This window comes from Pseudorasbora parva, chromosome 19 (assembly GCF_024679245.1).
Source record: "Pseudorasbora parva isolate DD20220531a chromosome 19, ASM2467924v1, whole genome shotgun sequence".
Classification (NCBI taxonomy): Eukaryota; Metazoa; Chordata; class Actinopteri; order Cypriniformes; family Gobionidae; genus Pseudorasbora; species Pseudorasbora parva.
In genome coordinates this window covers 5,505,146-5,527,600 of record NC_090190.1, presented here as the reverse complement: position 1 = coordinate 5,527,600, position 22,455 = coordinate 5,505,146, and the positions used below count along the sequence as shown (strand labels likewise).

The window sequence follows — 22,455 nt, the reverse complement described above, 5'->3', positions numbered from 1 at the left end:
GCTCTGATTGGTTGTTTCTTACTGGGAGCGGTGTATTTCTGCAAATGGCAATATGACCACTGGGAGGAGCCAGAGGAGCTTGTTTTTTGCACAGATTATCTGTCTCATATTCTACTGTCAGTACATAATGACAGGTTTAACAAATATGTAAAAATTACATTTTTACAAAAGTTACTACTGCAGCTTTAAGAAAACATGTTAATTTCAAATACTTATATCACTGGCAACAGTACTCCGGCCAGGATATTGTCATTTAAAAGTTGTTGTTGCAGCCCTCAACTGCTGTTGATGTTGACATGTGTTTTGGCCTGAAGCTCCGCCCTCCACCGATCTACCAATCATGAAGTCAGTAGTGATTCGGCATCCGGGTTGCCATCTCGAGTCAGGGGGAGGGGGAGAGGGATACACCGCTCTACAGTCATTTGAAAGTGATTGCAGTACCTGTTTTTGCCACAATCTTACATCCACTTCCTTTAAGATATGTTAGCATGTGCTATGATAGCTGTTGATTCAAACTTAATTAATTGGTTCGAGGGCTACAACTTTGATAGTTGGAGCAACTTTTTTTTCCCCAAAGATTTGTTTATGCTGCAAATGATTAAGTTCATCTAACTCAAGCTTGTTGGTTGAACACAAATTCAAAGTTGTCATAACTCAAACAATAATGCAAAATGTTTTTTTTTGTTGAGCTACTATAATTTTGAACCACTCCGATAGTTTGGTATGTTAACATTCAAGCTGTTTTGTTTGAGCATGATTCATTTTATGTACAGTAAAACACAAAGTCACTAAAATGGCAGACCGTAAAGCCTGTAACATTATCAATGTATTTTACTGTAGGTTCTGGCAAGTATTTCTGACATTTATTTAGCGCATAGAGTGACCTATTACTGTGATTTTTTTAAAATCATAATATTACTACAAACAGTCTGTAAAAAGAAATGCTTATAGCCGATTATTATGGCTTTCTAACATCAATGAGTCTCTGGCAATTAACAGTTTATTTCTAACATCATTATTGGGTTCTCTGACAGACAGCTTTTTAAGCTGGTTTAATTGCAACAGATGGCTACAGAGTTCTTTTTCCTGTGTTAAATGTTATAAAGGGGTCTGTTTTTTTTAACCTCATTTGTATTCACCCTCCTCTGGTATTACACATATGTTAATGGAGGCATTCGAATGCAACAGCCTTTTAAATCTGCCTCACAGACATTTTAATTGCACAGACGTGTTGATGAACTGCTGTCGCATCTCTGCAGGGTTAACTGGTTCAGAGCAGCGTTCATTTTGACAGCAAATTTTGATTCAGTTCAGGGATTAAATGTCATGCAGGTTGAGGCTTTCACTCCATTCGTTTTGCTCTGCTGATTAAATCAATTAATAATAATAATTAAATGATAAAAAGATGTTGTAGAGTGAATGTCAAGTGTTTAATTTGCCAATGTACCTGTAATGGGGACAAAAAGTTCCTAAGATGTTAATTTTATTCTTTAATCCTGTAGGTTTCACAATTATAAATACATGTACATTTAAGGCATTTAGCAGTAAGATACACTTCTGGGTTCTAGAATCTTAAATGGTTCCGTCAAGCACTTAGAACCTTTCAGGGGTTCCATTATTTTATGAATTTAATTTAATTAATTGATCTATTTAAATCTTTTTAAATAATATTTTTTTTGAAATATACTTTACGAGTAGAAAAAAAGCAGTTAAATCATTTTAGAAATTTCTCCTTCTCACATAGAATCTTTTTGGCATAAAGAGTTCTTTCAAATTGAGCCAGGAAACATTTTCTATAGAACCCACTGAACTATTTTTTCTAAAAGTGATATGCTTAAAAGTACTACATGCAATTAAAACAGTTAGGATTTAAGGGAAATGTTCAGTGTGTTTAACCGGCAATCTTACTTTAGGTTGTACTGCCCTCTGCTGGGAAGTGTTCTCCATTAAACATCCAATGACGTCTCAGAAATATTAGTATTTAATTATTAATATTTTTGAATTAATATATATTTTTGAGGATGAAGAACTCACTCTGATTGTGTGTCTGTGTGGGTGAACAAACATTTTACTATATTTGTTAAACAAATAATAAAATGGTCAATAAAATCGAATCATATAGGATATATATATATATATATATATATATATATATATATATATATATATATATATCCTATATGATTATTGACCATATATATATATATATATATATATATATATATATATATATATATATATATATATATATATATATATATATATATATATATATGATCTGTGCTATTAGTTAATATCAAATCTACTGCTAGTCTATCGTATAAAAATATCTTTGATAGCTATCACACTTTGAACTTTATGGGATTAAAAAATAGAAATGACTGTTGTCTTCATAATGAAGACTGTTGTTTTCAAACTCGATTATGTTAGAACACAATGGACTCTTTATATAATCTCTCTTCACCTTAGTATGCATAGCTTACCACCCAAGTGTGTGTGTGTGTGTGTGTGTGTGTGTGTGTGTGTGTGTGTGTGTGTGTGTGTGTGTGTGTGTGTGTGTGTGTGTGTGTGTGTGTGTGTGTGTGTGTGTGTGTGTGTGTGTGTGTGTGTGTGTGAGTGAGCCTGTTTATGTGGTTTATGAGGACACAAATGTGTATAACTACATGGGTATTACACTATAAATGTGGTTTATGAGGACATTTCAAATAGCTTTAAAAACATAAAAATGCATAATGTTTCCTGTGATGAGTAGGTTTAGGGGCAGTGTAAGGGGATAGAAAATACGATTTGTATGGTATAAAAACCATTACGCCTATGGAGAGACCCTGTAAACTACATAGACCAACGTGTGTGTGTGTGTGTGTGTGTGTAGTTCAGGTATACGTCGGAAAACCTTGTCGTTGTGGGGACTTTTTTTAAAAAACTTTTATCTCAATGAGGAAAACAGCTTATAAATCGTACAATGGTGTTAGGTTTTTGTTTTTTGAAAATGTAAAAATGCTAAATGTTTTCTGTGATGAGTAGGTAGGGTTAGGGGATAGAATATACAGTTTGCATGCTACAGTATAAAATTAATCATGTAATGATTATGTCCCCATAAAACATGAAAAGCCAGCGTGCGTGTGTGCACGCTTACTGCAGTCTTAGTTGACAGATTGCGTAACATTCATGAGATTATTTAATATGCACTTTGAGTGTTTACATAACATCTCCAGTCTGTGAGCTTAAGAACAGATTTGATGCTGTCTCTAATATCGATGTCGCATATCTGATATCGATGATACTGCTATTAATATCTTAATCCTCTCATGTGCTGGATTTGATGCTGAATATAGATGTTGAAGTGTTCTCTATCCAACTGTTCTTTATAAATCAACATGCAGACCTTTGAATGAATTGACAGCTCACACACCGGAAGCCCTCCTCCAGTTGTGTCTAATATTTAATGTTATTCCAAAATTACTGAGCTGTAACTCATTAACATGAAGCTTAATTACTCCCTGTCTGCTGTCTTCCTACCTCTTAATTCCGAACATTAATTAGCGATGAGAAATAATCTTAACATTTGATCGAAGAACAATCATACATCAGTGATAATAAATAAAGCATGACGTTACAATAAACAGAAATATCTGTATATGTGCGTTCAAATCTTAAAAGAAAAGTCAAGCTATTAAAATGAGAACGTAGAGTGTTACAATGAAATAACACAACGAAAGCCTTCTGATTTTATGAAAGGTTTATTGAGACAAAACCCTTCATGGCCATGCTCTTTATGGGCGTGGATTACATAAAGACTGCTGTCATATTTTAGAATCGTCTTACTTCGATGGAGTTTGACATTATGACCACCAGGTGGGAGACTAACTCCCTAAAAAGGACAATGAAAGGCCAGATATAGCCTATTATACAGAACTTATTGACATCTCTAACACAACAACAGTACTCTGTAACCATCCCAGAGCCCACAAAATGTGCATTCATGGTCAGTTATGTTGAGTACCAAACTAAATATTTCGAAAAAAGAAGGCAAAGTGCTTGCAATGTGGCTAATTTGTGCAGAAAATGTCAAGCAAACAATAATAATAATAATAATAAAAACATTTATAATTGATCTGTGAAACTGTGTATTAATTTAACTGTTAAGTTGTTTAAATCATTTTTATATTTGTGTTGGGGTTTAGGGGTTAGTTCACCAAAAAATGAAATGTTTTAAATGTTGGATTGGCAAATACATTTAGGTTTAATCACAAAAATATTAACTGGAGAGAAGTAAAAACTAAAACTACTGAAATAAAAATAAATAATAATTTAAAAAATAGCAATATAAAAATGACAAAAAAGACAAAAGCACATAACTAATTAACATAACAATTACATTTTCAGATGAATTTGAAAAGTGTTGCTCTTGTCTTGTCTTGGTCTCAACACACGTTTTTGGTTTGGACTCAGTCTTGTCTTGGTCTCAACTCCTCAAGCCTTGGTCGTCTTTTGGACCCAGCACACTTGTCTTAGTCTTAACTCTGTCTCATCTTGGTCTTACCTCCTCAGGTTTTGGTCTTAACTCGGTCTCATCTTGGTCTCCCTCAAGTCTTGCCTTGGTCTCAACACAAACTTGTCTTGGTCTTGACTCGGTCTAATCTTGCTCTCAACTCTTCCAAGTCTTGGTCTTGTCTTGGCCTCAACACACACTGGTTTTGACTCTGTCTCATCTTGGTCTCATCTCCTCAAGGCTTGGTCTTGACCCAACACACTTGTCTCAGTCTTGACTCTGTCTCATCTTGGTCTTACCTCCTCAAGTCTTGGTATTAACTCGGTCTCATCTTGGTCTCCCTCAAGTCTTGCCTTGGTTTCAACTTCTCAAGTCTTGGTCTTGGTCTCAACACACACTGGTCTTGGTCTTGACTCTGTCTAGTCTTGGTCTAAACTATTCAAGTCTTGGTCTTGTCTTGGTCTCAACACACACTGGTCTTGGTCTTGACTCTCTAGTCTTGGTCTCAACACACACTGGTCTTGGTCTTGACTCTCTAGTCTTGGTCTCAACTCTTCAAGTCTTGGTCTTGTCTTGGTCTTGGTCTCAACAAACGTTTTTGGGTTTGACTCTGTCTCATCTTGGTCACAACTTCTCATGTCTTGTTCTAGTCTTGGTCTCATTACACACTGACTGACCCTATTTAGGTCCATGTAAGCACCTCACTGTTTTTTGCTTTAAAGAAAATGAGGATCAACATGATGCTGCAGGTGCTGTCGATTGAGTTTAACTCTGAATGAATATTGCTTTAAAAGCTTAAGAAACGGATGGCACCATGGAAGAAATTGATGTTTTTCTCCATGATTTTTAAGTCAGTCTTTTTTAATCACAAATTAAACCGCTTAATCTGCTAAATTTTAGTCTTTAATGCAGATCCCCTGCTGACTTGTCCAGTTAGATTGTGGGTAAAACTTGTGAAAATGAACCATATCGAAGCCGGCATAGAGCTGTTACCATCTCATAATGTGTTTCTGCACATTTCTAATGTGGTATTACAGGAAACATCACAAGTAACAAAGGAGTAAAAACTATAAGACTGATGTGAAGAACTGATGCGGTTCACACCATATTAGTATAAATATCATGTGCATAAAGGAACCAGTTCACACATCTCAGGATTTATGGCTTTTTACATACCACACAATCAAATAAACACAAATAAAAACATGACCGGTCCGAGTTCGGAAATTACAGTACCTAACATGTGACTTTTCACTGGTACACTTGCCACATGACACCATGTGACTGCAAGACGACCCTGAGAGAGAGAGAGAGAGAGAGAGAGAGAGAGAGAGAGAGAGAGAGAGAGAGAGAGAGAGAGAGAGAGAGAGAGAGAGAGAGAGAGAGAGAGAGAGAGAGAGAGAGAGAGAGAGAGAGAGAGAGAGAGAGAGAGAGAGACTGGAATATGGCTAGTCACTGAACCTAAAAAAATAGGTGGTTGATATTTCATAAAGTGAGGGTTAGTGTTCATTGGAATAGCGGGCGATGATGCAAATGGCCAATCCGTGGAGGGAATGCTGGATTAGCTCAGAGAATCACTGCATGCAATATTTAGCACTAATCTGCACTCTTAAATCCATCAGGCCCTCCTCACTGAAATGAGTTACACATAAAACCTGTTCTGAGAAACACAGTGGAAGTAAGTCATCACAGTTAAGCCATCACCTGACTCCAAATAACTACCAAAATATGGCTGTTGCTTGACAAAATGTTTTTTAGCATAAATGGTTTTCACCACTTTAGTCACTATGTATGCTTACTTTGTTTCAGTTCCGTTTTATATATAAAGTACAGGCATCCATATATCAGCGTATTTGTCTACGTGAGGTATGTAGTTGACACAGATAAGGAACTTCCTTTAATTCTTGGTTATTTTGAACTTATGACTCATAGAATTCCTATTGAAAACAGTTTTTTCTCCTTTTTTTGGAGAACCGGAAATTCTAAATTGTTCATGGTGAATGTCCAAGTGTTCTAAATTTAAAGGGATATACATTCTGTTAACACATTCTCACCCTCATGTTGTTTCAAACCTGTATGACTTTCTGAAGGTCAAAGGTGTCCAAAACAACACTGGACCTTTACTGTAGGCTATATGGACAACATATCTTATTTTGTGTTACTGCAGAAAAAATAGCCTTTAGGGTGAGTAGATGATGCTCATTTTTTGGTGAACTATCCCTATCCCTTTCTTTATAAGGTAGGCATTTCCTCGTTGTTTTTCGTGTATTTAATGAAGTAAGCCTTTATATTCAGTGCTAATGTGCGACATGGAGTAATTCAGATCCTTGTTGTAGGTGTAGACAGTAGTGAGTTATTAATATTGCAGTGACTCACTCAGCTCGTGCGTTGTAAATCTGCCGTAACCAGCACAAACCGCCGCTAGAGGTCTCAGCCTCAGTGTTGACAAACAATAAAATAGTTCTATGTGAACATCAATACATACCCAGCTTCGGTTAAAACGATTTGCGGGTTTATGGTGGACAAATGTTGCGATCTGTGACTAATCCTCCTCGCCTATAACACAAAGACAGCTCCAGTTAGGCAAAGAGCTGCTTCTCGCGCGCCTGACGGGACAGCCGCGGTCCTATACAGTAAATGACGAGCGATACAGTATCAAAAGAGTGAGTGTAGTCTATACAATACCCGGATGGGGAAAAACGCTGCATGTAACAATGATTTTACAGGGAATGATTTTACTGTATATGCACGTGCAAACGACAATCAACTTTTATTTTTTCTTCGTGAAACATTTAGTTGCAGAGTTTCACACCTTTGTTGCACTCTTAGTATTCTGGTCTGCAACAATGCATGCATTTGTAAGTAGGTCAGGAGAATCGTATTGTTCAGTCAGTGTGAGCTACTGCCCCATCAGTGTGTCGAATATAAGATTAAATGAGAGCAAGCAAAAGACAGGTAAAAAGATCGCCATATCTACAGGCAGAAAACCATTAGGCAGATGCTGCTGATATCTGCACGAGACTAGTGCTAGTGCATGCCACTTTGACTTCAGTATTTGTCTTTTTAGTGGCACAGGATTGCTAAATCAGTCACACCACAATGTTGCTTTCTGACAAAATGTTTTTTTTAATGTGGCATGAGGCATAACTATATTAATAAAAGTTTGACTGTTCTAACGTTAAAGATAAGTCTTGATATATTTTCATTTTTAGTTGTGTTCATTGGGATTGGCAGTGCATATCAAAATAAGGAAAAAGGGATATGGCTTACTAGCTACTGCAAATCCCATTGTTGTCACCAGAACTGAGTCAGATTATCTTAATTGAATTCCAGACAAATGTCATCAAATGGATGTTTTGTATGCAAAAAAATGTTTGCCTAGCAAAACAATTAGCATGCTTTTGCATTGCATTGCCATTTTGGAAACAATTTGTGGTAAAGTTGCAATGTGGAGAAGAAAAAAAAAAGTGACATGTTGCAGGTTTGAATACTGTTTGAGACATATTGAGCATGAGACAAGCTGTATGGGACTGTCCATGCAGTAAATATATAATAAATGTATAAATGCATAATTGTTGCTGTAGAGATATTTATAATTCTTTGTTTGCCATGTTACAAAAATAAACATCGAAAACCATATATTTGATATGATTACAAATACACGCACCAAAACAATGCAGTCTACAATCATTTTGACCCCTCATGGGCTCCTTTTTTCCCCTTTTGGCACAAATTATGATAATTTTCACGACTCAATTTGACATAATTTTAAGGAAAAATGCATTTGAAAGATAATTCAGCTTGCCCGAGTGTTAAGAATCAAAACAAGCTCAATGATTATGCATAAAATGTGTTTATTTTTCTTGCAGTATCATATGTATAATTACATTTATGTTATTGTGAAACGAACCAACATGTATTGAAATGGACTTGTTTGCATGTTACACTCACAGTTTTGAAATGCCGTGGAAATCAATACTGAATTCCATAAATATTTTATTTGTTTACAAATATACACTCATCAAAACAATGCAATCTACAATGATTTTGACCCTCACATGAAATTAGTAGGTAGGTATTGTGGAAATAATATTTTTTTCCCCTTTTTTTTCTTTCTTTTAGCACAAATGATGATCATTTTCAGGATGTCATGTTAAAGGAATTTTACGTAATTTTAAGTAAAAATGTACTTACAAAATAATTCAGCTTGCCCGAGGTTTACAAACCAAAACAACCTCAATGCAATGATTTAGCATAAATGCATTTATTTTTCTTGCATTATCATATGTATAATTATATTTATTTATGCTACTATGCATAATTAAAATGTATTGTAATGGACAAAGAAATAACTTTAAAAAAGCAAAAATTCGCTTTTATTTTTTTTATTGATTAGGCTATCGCTGCATTAGAATAGTCATATGAGTCCCTGCCAACATAATCCAGATCCAGATCGGCATCGTTTCGGTATTTGTTAAAAATAATTTTCTAACCCTTGGTGCTTCACACAATGGCAGATGACATTTCGTACGAATCACTCCAGTCCACCACCTATGCGGCCTCTAAAACCGCATATCTGTCATTGCGAAAAAGTACAGTCTGTTTTGTTGGTCTGTAAGTTTTGAAAACGGCTGGAAGAATGTCCAAATGTCGTGTGGAATCGCGGCGGTTTCACGCTACAATGTTCCTCAAAATGCTCCAGTCGATCGGAAAGAAGAGGGAGTTAATATGGCTGTCCACAATTTATCTGTCAGTGTAGTAAGCTCGCCTTGTGCTGCCGACACGACGCGCATAACAACCCATTTAGTTCCCATCATTTCAGAGCTTCTTGTCCCCTCCCCTCCAGACACAGACAACAACATACACCTTAATAGGGGCGCGTCTCCGACACAGCCGCCGACCAATAACCCGTCTGTCTGGGCAGAGACCAAGGGGATGAGCGCTCGCCGAGGCCCAATCAGCGCTTTTGTGTTGCCTGCCGGTGCCGGGGACTGGTCGTGAAGAGCTACAGCAGCGCTTCAGGATCGGAGAGTGAACCCGGAGCCAGAGGAACCTGAAGGGTAAAGGCGAGTCAGGTGAGTCCGGGGATTCACGCGCGGCCTAGCCGGTATCGGATCGGATTGAGGAATTAGCGAGCGATATGCTTCATAATCGTAGCCACACGCGAATCGGCCGTCATTCGCTGTAAATGAATGGGCTTAACGGTTAAAAATGCTTTTGGGGGAGTCTGCTGAGCAGCCAGACAATAGCATAGCGGATTTTGCGTGGAAAGCAAAGCGCTTCTAACACGCAGCAGTTCAAAGTGGCTGGCTAATACTATTAAAATGAGCTCGGGATTGCGCCGTGGCGTATCGCACATCGAGCGGCTATTTCAAGAGCGATACCGCGAAAAGCCCGTCACATTTAGCAAGCAACTTTGACAAGTTTATTGGCCGAAGCGGCATTTTATATGTGTGAAACGGCGTTCATTGTTTCATCTGGTGTCTCTAGGGGTTAACCCAGATTGGCGGAGAAAGCCTCGCGTCCTCCCGGCTGTGGCTACAGTAGTGCAGTAGCAGCTCAGACACAATGAAAAAGCCCAACATATACACACACACATCACCATCTAAATCTATCTAATGCTCGTATTCCAACGATATCAGCCCAAACGGGCTGTTTAGTGAGTGTTTTAGGGCTGTTCTGGGAAGCGGGCTTTCTCTCTACTGTGCCGAGGGCACACGGATAGTGTACGGTGAGCCTGTACAATTAGAAAAAAAAGATGTCGAAAATGCATCAGCCATTTACGTAAGTGAGGACGTTCTCTCAACTTGCTCCATATGCACGCAAATGGCTGCCCAACACTTGACAGACGCAAGAGTGAAATCTAATTCCAGCGTGAATGCAGGTATTGATCGAAGCCAACAGGGAGTCACTGATAATCGGGGGGAGATGACGTTTAGAAAGAAACTCTGATCAATGATATATGCACTTTGTTATTCGTTCTCTGCAGACACGTCCAAAGGGAGACTGGGTTTACTTTATAGGCTTTATATAGTCAGAGGCTTACTCTAGCAATCTGATTTAGCAGTTTGGCCCCTCAAGAATTTTTCAAATGCATTTAGCAGCTTGATGACAGTAGTTTGTTTGTGGAGACTTTTCACTCTTTTAAAAAGGCATTTTAAATAAAAATACACTTTACTGATAATTCCACTTTATGGGCAAATTACTATTTCTCTGCCATCCTAAAGTCTTTTAAACATGCACTCGGTGATCTTTTGCTTAAAAAAAGTTTAAAATGTGTACTACATGGAGCGGGTCGCCCACTCATGGGTGCTGCCATGTTGAGATCACATGACCTGCTGTGTCATGCAATGGAGTGCAACAGTCCGGTTCAGGTGTCATGACAAACCGGGTCCTCCTTCGGACCCACTTAATGTTTATACTAAGTACATAAGAACATTAAATCATAGTGCATAATACAACAAATGGAACAATTATTTCACTGTTAATAAATAAACAAAAAAAAAGCTTATCAAGTGAATAAATAAACATCACATTCTGAAATATTTAGATGAGTAATGCTTAATTTAACATGTAATTACATTAAAGATGATTGTGATGTGAATAGATGTAGGGAAAGTGCAAATATGTGCATAAACTAAGCTATCAGGCTAATCGGGCATCTGTTTGCTATGCTAGCACATAAGGTAGCTAATAAAGACATTAATGGGCATCATAATGTAGTTCAAGCTGCATTTGTCATATATAATTTTCTAGGAATTGTAATCAGGTGCTAAAGAGAGTGCCTATTAAAAGTAATTTGAGCCGATGGGATTGTTTGGGGTCCTAACAGAGACTTGATTTCGAGGAGGACCTGATTTACCACCACACTTGAAATAACCCCCCCCCCCCCATTAAATTTCTCAATAGGGAAGTGTTTTTAATAGTAAACTAAACAATACGCCTTTAAAGACAGACCTGTCGTCAATTGGTACGTTAATCAATGGGCTATGGTTTTACTGATCACATCAGTCTGCATTATTTCAACTTATTTAAAAAAATACTATTTTGACAGTAGTATCTAGATAATTGAAACAAGCATATCACACCAAAATAACTCATTGGCGCTCGCCAAATCCCATGAAGCACTGCGAATGATGTGATGGAGTCAGTCTCTCAATCTAGTCCAGATTGAGCCTGCCCTCTCAATCTACTCACTTTGTGTATAAATATGCCTATTTTGCAATAAACCTAGAATATGTTGTTTCTATATCTATCAACAGCTTATATTCATCCATCTTTTTTATTTTGATTGTCATTTGCAATGCTTTGTGGGATTGGTGCGTTCCCTGATTTGTCCAATTTTCAAATATTTTTTTTGCTTCATATCAACATTTGTAGTGTTGTGATTCACCTCGTAGCTGGTTGGTTTTGGTTCATGGCTTATAACTGTAATGAAGACTTTAAAAATGTGTATGGAAAGATAGGAATGAGGAAAATACTTTCAAGGCCGGTGAAAAAGTGATTTACTACAACTAGTACTACTACTAATAGACACAACAAAAACCGAATGAGTTTGAATTCAAGAATGACGATTTATGTAGTACGTAGTATATGACGGAGAGACAGAAAAATGAACACAATAAAAGATAAACTGACAGCTTGTGTAAAGCATCCACGCAAATAGGTGTCAACATAAAGTACAAAAACACTGAATGAGAGCCAGCTAAATGTAAACAGTAACGTACTGAGCACACCTTTTAAGTTCGAGGAATTACTTGTAGAACTAACGCAAAGGCTTATGTACTGCTAGATATTTTTATAGCATATAAAATGTTCCCAGTTTGACAAGTCACCGAGAAAAAGCTCTCCACCCACTGTTATTAAAGCCATTTATACTTATTGTGTGGAGAGAAAGGTCTGCTCAGAAGTCATTGAACATGTACTTCTCTAAGAATTACCTAAGTGAAATCATACAGATGTCGGATGTAAGTAATGTGTAAACAACAGAACTGTGAAGTAAAAATATTTTTTTAGCAAGTATCACATCTAATGAGAGCCAATTGGAGTGTTTTCTGCTAATTTTTTTTAAGGCTGCTGCATACTGTGAGGGGCGCCCCACTAGTATTACATCCTCAAGAGGGGTCCAAACAATGTTCTTATTGACTGTTTTGCTCAAAGGCATTTTGTGTGGACTGTTCCCCCTCCTCCCCCTCAGGCGGAAGATACTTGGCAGCTTGGTATTTATTTTTCTACCTTTTTTTGCGCTATTCATCACTTTAGTCAGTGCACCCGAGCTTATGGCCATCGCCTGTGAAAGGATTTTATGCTGTTTGTTCTCTTTAATTTCCATGGTGCATAGGCACCTTATTGCTAGTGACTGTCTGGTTTTGTTAAGCCCACGAAACCTGTGAAGTGCGGTGCCAGATGATAAGATGGAATACACTGAGCTGAGCAAAGACTCTAAGCTCAAGTTATCAATGTAGATTTCATCATAGATCTGTCACGGTTTAGAGGTACCTGTTCGAGTACCTGTTCTTCTTAGACCTGTGTCACCCCAGATCTTGCGTTAGTACCGGTGCTTCAGCACAACTTTGGCATTTCCATGCTGAATGCATGGATTTTCACTTTAAATATAAGCCTATTCTAATGCATATTTGCTAGCGGTTCATGATTCAAAGCTAAAGAGATAATGTTAAAGGGATAGTTCACCCAAAAATAAACTTTGCTCACCCTCATGTCATTCAAAGACTTTCTTTCTTCTTTGAATTGCAAAATATATTTTGAATTTGTTTCTGTATATTGAAAGTCAATGGGGTCCAAAACAAAATTGAATGGGATTTTCACTGTGCATGGGCATTTGAAGCATTCTTCAAAATTATCTTGTTTTGTGTTCTGTAGAAGAATGACATGAGGATGGATAGATGATGATGACGACTGAATTTCAGGTCAAACTATTCCTTTTAATAAGGGTTTTAAGTGCTGACATGTGGGATGGTTCACCCAGAAATTAAAATTCTGTCATTTACTCACTTTCATTTTTTCCAAACCTGCTTGACCTTTTTTGTTTGTTTGTGCAGAACACAAAATAAGATAGTTTAGAGATGGTTTGTCCCCATTAGACACCATTGACTTTCGCTGTATCGACAAAGCAAAAAACGACCTATATTCAGGTAATTCTGTGTTGCTGTTGGATCGTATTTTGACTCAATTTTCAATCAGTTGATCTAGAAGTCCATGCCATCGAAGAAGACGTTTGATAGGGAAATCACATTTAGAACTGCATATTGACTCTTGGATCAGAAAGAGTACTTGGCTTGGCTGGGGTTCAGGACTGCTGAATGGTCAGAAAAGGTAGTGTTTAGAATTAGCAGTGCCCCTTTGGCAAACGCTTTGAGTAGACACAACAAAACGACTTGCTCTGTAAACATGCGCCATGAGATTTACGGGCAGTGCAATATGATGATGTGGCCCGAAGTTGTGCTGGTTTTGTAAAACGAACCCTCACTGCGACAGTCCTGAGAGGCGAGAATGGGCCAATGACACTCGGATGTCCTCCCATTGATCTCCTACCCTTCAATGCACCTTCAGTGTCTGTAGTGTTGTTTTAAAACCAGTCAAAATGGAAAGAAATCGTCCACGTCCAGTAGATATTTGGTTTTGTGTGATAGTGGGTTTAAAAAAGCCCCTCAGGAGTCAGGACCGACCTGTCAGGTCCAAAAGGGTTTGATTCATTGGCTTTTGGGTAAGCGAAGGGCTTCTGCTTGCCCTTTCCCCAGATAAGGCTTATGGGTCTAGGAAACAATATGAACACATGTCTTTTGGCTCTATAAAGCATAAATGAATAACCTCATTACCTCAGACCTTCCCATTGACATCATTGAGAAATGAAGCAGATATTCACAGCAATGTTCTTGATTTGCAGTTTGAAGTGTTGTTACAAGGTTACAAACCTTAATAACATACCACATGTCTCTAATAATCGATAATAATGGTGCAGTTTATCATTTATCCATATTCATTGGCCATTCAGTATTTGAGCTAAATGGTTTCCTTATGGCTAAATTTGTAATCAAGTGGTGTTCATACTAGTTATTTGTTGCCTGTCTTTGATAAAAGTCAGTCTTTATACCCTTTTTATTGGCTATAGAGCTGGTCTGATTGATACCTACTCAAAATCAGAGCTCATAGTTATGTAAAATTTGAGATCTGAATGTTTTGAAAAGAAAGAAATCAGCATAATTACCCCTTAATCAGAAACATTACGTTTATTAAAAAATCTTCCCAAGTGAAAATCCTTTGAGGGGGAGAAGTCTTGTCGGTTGCTTGTACATGCTACTAATTGATATGGATATTAATGAATTTGATAAATCTAGATCAGTGAAAGAAGTACAAATAAAAAGAAAACTATGTCAAACTGTTTTTGGGCCTGATACCAATCTGTGTCAATGTTCGGGTAGTGTAATGTTTTATAGAGATGAAGGGTCAAGGGGTTAATCTGATTGACTTACTTTATTCTTTGAATCGCAAAATATGTTTAGAAATGTTTTGTCCGTATAATGAAAGTCAATGGGGTCCAAAACAACTTGAATGGGATTTTCATTGTAAATGGGCATTCAAGGCATTCTTCAATATGTCTTGTTTCATGTTCTGTAGAAGAACGACATGAGGATGGATAGTTGATGACTGACTTTTTCATATTTGGTTGAACTATTTAATTTTTTTAATAAGGATTTTAAGTGCCGAAATGTTTTAAAAAGGTTAAGGGATAAGTTCACCCATTAAAATTCTGTTATTTACTCACCCTCACTTATTTCCAAACCTGGTTGACATTTTTTTGTTTGTGCAGGACACAAAATGAGAGAGTTTAGAGATGTTTCAACTGCTTTGTCCACACAATGAAAGTCAACGGGGTCCAAAACAACCTTTCAATGTGTGGACAAAACAAAGACACTGAAACATTCTTCAAACTATCTTTTATGTTTCCACATAAGAAAGAAAGTCATACAGGTTTGGAAGAAATAGTGTTATTTAAAACACATTTTCTTGAAATAAAGCTGAAATAAAATATGAATATTAGATGGAAAAACTTGAAATCTTTAACAAAATTAGGAATGTTGCCTTGAATTATATATAATAATATATATTTTATACACTATAATAGTATATAAATTAGTGCTTCAACAGATCACAAAACTCTAATATTTGGATCATATTATGGTTTTTAAGTCATGGATCGGAAACTTTTCGGATCAGCAAAAAAAACAACAACTGGGATGGAGGATCGGATTAACTTTGCTTTCCATTTATTACTTAAGTGCACTATGTACTCCAATACCACAGCAAAAACTACTAGCTTAACTAATTAAGTTAAAATATTATTATGAAGGCAAGTGAACAGACAGTAAAAAGAACAAATACTGTACAGCAATTACATGCATAGATAAATACAACAAAAAGTTACAAAAAAAGGTTTAAATCAAGTGTAGCGTCACTTCTGGCAGGTCACGTTAGTCAAGCTCGCATCAGCTGACTGTCTACCTATAGGAATATGACGTCTGTCACAGCATACATATATAAGCTCCTTCAGCAGCTGTCCCGTTCCCCAGAGCTCATTTACTCTCCTCCATCCCCAGCTCCTCTCACCCAGTCAGGGTTTGATTTTCTGATTCCCCTAAATTCCTGAATTATTTTGTACATTTAATATCGACATTAATGACATTTGCAATACATTTATGTTGGTTCTGTAACCCTAAGGGAGGTTATCGCTGCTCTCACTGCCCTTATCCATGCTAGGCTTATTCATGCTAGTTCTTGCCCAGAACAGCACCATACCGCCAATCTAAACTGTGTACTAATAGTCAATCAATCAATCATCTTTGACGATAGTGGTCCTGACAGAACTGTAGTACTTATTTTTGTTACAGAAATGTAATAGTTAAATGTAAAATAACACTGTTTACTGTACGAATTTAATATAGATTAATCTTTGTTAAAGCTATGTTTTGTTGTTTAAGTGACAGTAGCCTATAAATACCTCCTGTTGTCCCCATGCACGCACAATATAATGACACGCATCCGATTTATTTCTTAACTCATTCACTTAAGACATAACTGAATGCGTTTATGAGAATACTTGCCAAAACGAGCAATTTTGACTGGTGTAATTTGTGTGTATTTGTCCATCCAAGTGCATGGGGATGCGAAAGATGAATCAATTTGGAGTTTGTGCGCTATCTGAAACGCACCTCTCTCTGTGTGTGTGCGGCTGTGCGCACAGATAACAGCACACAAGTACCAAATTAAATTCTCTTTTGCCCCTTCTAGCGCTGGAATGGTTTTAAAATCTATTGAATGTGTAAACTAGCAAGACAAAACTGTGCAAATGATAAGCTTTCACTCGATTGCGGTTAAACCTGCGTACATCTATACAATCACCAACGATCCATTTAACCCCTAATATTAACACTGGACTTTGAGGGGTGAGTAAATTATTTTAAGTTTTATGGTGAACTATTCCTGTAAATCTGTAGAAGGGGTCCATTTCAAATTGGAACAACTTGAAATAGGAAGAAGACTCTGTATAGATGCAGCCAGCTTCCTAGATCAGACTGCCATGACGACAGAGAGGTGTGTATGGCTAAGCTAAAATACCTGATTTGTAAACCCGTCTGTGCAAGATGTCAGCCTTTGTTTCATTTAAGAATCCCTGTATGTTTTCCGACTTATCCCGTGCTGTGTTTTAGAGGGATCTGAAACCCTTTGGTGGTCGACAATTGCACAGGGACCTTTGACTCCTGAGCTTTTTCCGCTCTGCTCTGTCAGTTGCTGATTAATTATTCTCCACCATTTTAGTTGTGAGATCTTAGGTGGGCACAGTGAGAAGGTACAGAGAGGGAATGTTTCAGTCGACTGTAATGCTTTGCATGCGTGTTGGTGTGCCGGTCTTGTTAACACCTGAATGGGGAGGCTGCGTTCTGCGGGCCTCATGCAAGGCTTATTAAACCCCACGCAGAAACAATCAGCCCAGATGAATGGCTTCCTGTGAAGTTTAATTAGAGGGCCTCCCTGATGCTTTAGCTGGATAAACAGCAGCAAGAAACGACATGACGAGCCTCTTGCGTTGATTTCTTGAATAATGCGTGCACGTGAAGAGCGAGAAGTCGGACCGGAGACGAAGATGTTTTTAGGTTGAGGATTCAGAATGTTGTCGTTTTTTTTGCTTTCGCCTCTCTTTTTCCCTCGTGGAGGGTGTCTGACCATCCCAATCGTGAAATAGATGAGTTTTTCAAGCTTCACAAGTCTTGGCTGTCACGAGCGCTCCGGATTGTTGTTAATTTACTCGACGTCTCTCAAGTGGGATTTCTCTGAAGATGAGGTGTGGACTGCATTAATTGCAGCGGGTCCAGGTATTGGCTCTGGTTGAAAAATTTAGAAGTATTGATTCAGGCCAAGCTGTTTTCATCATTTCGCAATGTATTACATTGTAGCGAGACGGAAGCTGTGAGTGAATATGAAGCGCATAGACCCGTTTTGTGATTACAGAGGGAGGTATAGGCGTACGGTCCCCAGATAGGTGGCCCTTGTAGCGCGAAGTTCTCCGGCTGCACTCGTTTCAGAAGCGAGAGAGCCGCGTGATGGGTTGAGCTGATCGAAGGACTGCTGGAACACTTAATTCAGTGCAAGATGAAAGAGCAAGCGGAACCCATCCGAAGCATTTCTCTGTGGAACCATCTTAGTTTTCATGGCCTGGGGGCTAGTTTGTCTATTAAAGTTGATGGACCTGACATTGTGCATGGCGTTGCATCATTTATTTAAGCTAAAGTAGTCTTAGAAATGTTGTTTTTATTTTGACTATCTATCTATGCAGTTGTAAACTTTTTCTTTTATTATTTGTGACATCAGCCAACACCTGTCCAGTTGCAGCTTTCCCCTTAATGAGACAAAGTTCATGTATGACTTCAATCTGCAGAACACAAAATAAGATATGAAAAAAAAAAATTCTTTTCTTTTTTTTGGTCCATCCATGCAATGGAAGTCAATGGGTTCCAGAAAACATTATTGGACCCCAATGTCGTTCATCTCAAACACAGAGAGTCATTCAATTTTTAATTGCATTTTTTGTGTTTACGATCTTTTTAAGTCAGGAAAGTGCTTGGAAATGTATTATCACTACTGTTTTTCAAACTTAAGGGGTTTGTAGCAGCTGGTTTCAGGTATATGTCCCACAAACGGTAACTTTATTTTAGGGTACAGTTCTCAATGTTAGCTAGTTGTTTATTAGCATGGATATGACTAGAATATTGGCTGTTTATTATTACTTTTAGTACACGTATTAATGCCTTATTCTGCATGACCATACATCTACATCCCTTAATTCTACCCAGTACCTAAACTTAAACGCTACAAAAACGACCTTACTATTTTAAGTAGCAAATTAGGAGTTTATCAAAGCAAAAGTTGTATTTCATAGTGAATGTGTTCCCCGTACTGAAGCTTTACCACAAAAACTATTAGTTAAAATTAAAGGTAAACTATCCCTTTAAGGCTGAAATAAAATATATTAGATTGAAATACTTAAATTAAAAATTTTCCTTGACAACTAACTGAAATTAATCATTTAAAGTATTAATATACAAAAAATATTAAAACTTGAACTAAAATTCTAATAAAAGCTCATTTGAAAATTTTATAAATACTAAAATAGTATGTGAATAATATTTAAAGGGATATTCGCCCAAAAATGGGAAGTCTGTCATCATGTTGTTCTAAACCCGCAAGACATTCGTTCTTCTTCGGGAACACAAACGAATATCTTTTTGATCTCCATTGACAGCTACGCAACTACTACTGACGCTTTAAAAAGTTCATAAAGAGATCGTAAAATGAATCCATATGAATTGAGCGGTTTAGTCCAAATTTTCTGAAGAGACTCGATCACTTTATATGATGAACAGATTGAATTTAGGCTTTTATTCACATATAGGCTAAACGCTGGTCAGCAAAACATAAACAGAAGCTCAATCGAACTTGTTTGACACGCAAGAACAAACCTCATTGGTTCTTGCTGAAGCTCAAACGTGATGCGTAACACGAGAATGAACCTCATTGGTTCTTGCTGAAGCTCAAACGTGATGCGTAACACGAAAATGAACCTCACTGGTTCTCGCACATCAAGTGAACATGCTTGAGCTTCCATTTACCACAACTGGTATGTGAGTTGATGAATGTTTATATGTTGTATAGCTGTCAATGGGGGGATAGAAAGCTCTCAGATTTAATCAAAAAGATCTTCATTTGTGTTCCGAATATGAATGAAACTCTTGTGTGTTTGGAACGACATGAGAGTGAGTTATTGACCATTCGCAAAGACCCGCCCCCTTAAGTTATTGTTGCTATGTCTGACAAACCATGGCGCTCACACCACACACGTTCTCGTGTAGAGAAAATGCATAGAGGAGCAAAGAGGATACCGACAACACGCCAAAAGATAGGACAGAGCAAGTCCAACTTTAAACATTTTTTATATATTTTTTAAGAAATGTAAATAATATACCGTTGTGTGGCTCTTTAATGAGTTGTGATCGCTGAAGTGTCTCAGTTAAATCTTTTTGTGAACCGATCATCTTCTAGTTCATTGATAAGCATGAAATAAACATGAATGAACAACAAACGAAATGTTGTTTCAACCACGAAAAGACATCAGTACACACAGTTTTTCAAGTTCAAGTCCATTAACTTTTATCTACTAACTCTTCTGACTGCTTTGTCGGACAAAACAGCAGATTCTGCAATGTAATTGGTCAGATCACCTGTCAATCAAACTTGCGGCGAAGGGTGAATAAAAGGGTTACTTCATCCAAAAATGAAAATTCTGTTACCCTATTTAATCACTTACCCTAATGTCGTTTGACACCCTTAAGACCTCCGTTCATCTTCAGAACACAAATGAAGATATTAGTGTTTTCATCGACACCAATGTCATTTCCTCTCTCAAGACCCATAAAGGCACTAAAGACGTCGTTACAAAGCCCGTCTCACTACAGCGGCTCTACATTAATTTTATGAAGCGACAAGAATCGTTTTTGTGCGCAAAAAAACGATATAACGACTTGTATAGTGATGGTTATCGAACTCATAAACGCGATTTCAAAACAAAGCTTCGAATGGTTATGAATCAGCTTATTGATTCATGATTACGATCGCGTGTCAAACTGCTGAAATCACGTGACTTTGGCGAACTGAATCATGAATCGATACGCTGATTCATGACCGTTCAAAGCTTTGTTTTGAAATCTGTCCATCACTATATAAGTTATTTAGTTGTTGTTTTTTTGCGCACAAAAACTATTCTCGTCGCTTTGTAAAATTATTGTAGAATCACTGTAGTGAGATTTGTAACGACGTCTTTAGTGCCTTTTATGGGTCTTGAAAGAGGAAATTACATTGGTGTCAATGAAAATGAACGAGGTCTTACGGGTGTCGAACAACATTAGAGTAAGTCATATTAATGATTTCCTTTTTGAGTGAACTAACCCTTTAATGACAGTTTTCATTTTTGGGTGAAACATCCCAACACTAATCTATCTTGGCACTTGATGTTTGTAAAGGGATGTCAATGTACACACATTCCCATGAGCGATCATTTTAATTAACGATCAATTACACGATAAATCGTTAGCCTTAATACTATGTGTCTAAAGCAGTGGTATGTAGTCAACAGCATGATTGATCATTTATTAAATTACCTATTTAATTATCAAATATAACGACTAATACGTGTCATCAACACTGACTCAGAAGTGCTGAATGAACACAAGTAAACTGGAGCTCATTTAACTCAATGAAGCACATCCAATATTAGATTAGATATACAAAATAAATTATAATATTACAAATTATATCTGTACAAAATGACGTAAATGCACAAGTGAACTAAGCTACTTGCTATTCAGAATGTGTAACTCCTGTTTTGGATGCACTCTTTCTGTAGCATCGCGCTGAAGCACAGCAACTAAACCCAACGATTTCACAACATGAATACATTTTTTTACATTATTGTTCTCTTTATACTGTTTATAATGTAATATGACCATTCCAATCATAGTTTTTATTAGTCGAGCTTTGCTGTTTAAGCTGTATGCGCTGAAGCTGATCAACGGTGAGCTTTTGCTAGTTTGTTTATTCTTAACCAAACAAAATAAACACAATATTACAACTTCCATTTGCACAAAACAAAAGGATGCGAATGCATGCGCAAACTCAGCCATGAAGGTGCAAATCTAGCCTTTTAACAAATGCTCACAAACATAACTCACATTTGCTTCATTTCCTCGTGTCTACTTTACGTGGTTCGCGGTTGAGCAGCACTTGAGCATGGCCTTAATCGGTGATCGATTATCGATATTAATATTAAGAGATATTAAATTATCGACAATTGATTAATCGTTAGCATCCCTAGTTTCTTACCCTCATATCATCTAGGACCCCGTTTTTTGGTATACTTTTAGTTTTCTGAGAAGACAAATGTTTCAGGGTCCAAAAAACAAGGAAACGACAGCAGTTATATTGATAACAATAAGGGAGGACTAGTAAAAGATAAAGACTCCTGATACATAAAATAAAGGGAATCAACTGGATCAGTGGGTGCGTTTACATGCACGTTCTTAAGCCGATTATGCCTAATAAGCTGACAATGAACATGGTCATGTAAACGGGGTAACCGTTTTCTTTTATCGGAGTAAGGTCATAAACGGCGTAAGCATAAACCTGTCTAGACAGGTAGATTTTTGCCTCTTACCCAGATTTCGCGCTGCATGTAAACACATTAACCTGCTTTCTGTCGGCTTATTGAAGTGCGCATGTGTGATAAAAATGATATGTAAATATAAGGAAATGTATCACAAACGCAGACTCTTTTAAGACCCAGAAAATTGTAGATGTGTTCTCATCTCATGCAGCAGAAGTAGAAGAGGTTCAGTCAA

The 22,455-nt window shown here is 37.3% G+C and overlaps 1 protein-coding gene across 2 annotated transcripts in view; it reads left to right on the top strand.

Annotated features, from left to right (window-relative positions):
• The first annotated feature begins 8,577 nt into the window (after positions 1-8,577).
• gatad2b (GATA zinc finger domain containing 2B) overlaps positions 8,578-22,455 on the top strand; it is a 48,876-nt gene continuing 34,998 nt past the window's right edge. The window contains exon 1 of one of the 2 annotated variants that reach the window (XM_067426407.1): positions 8,578-9,567. The gene's annotated coding sequence lies outside the window, so the exon portion shown is untranslated. The remainder of the gene's footprint in view (positions 9,568-22,455) is intronic. The other variant, XM_067426406.1, reaches the window with a different exon arrangement.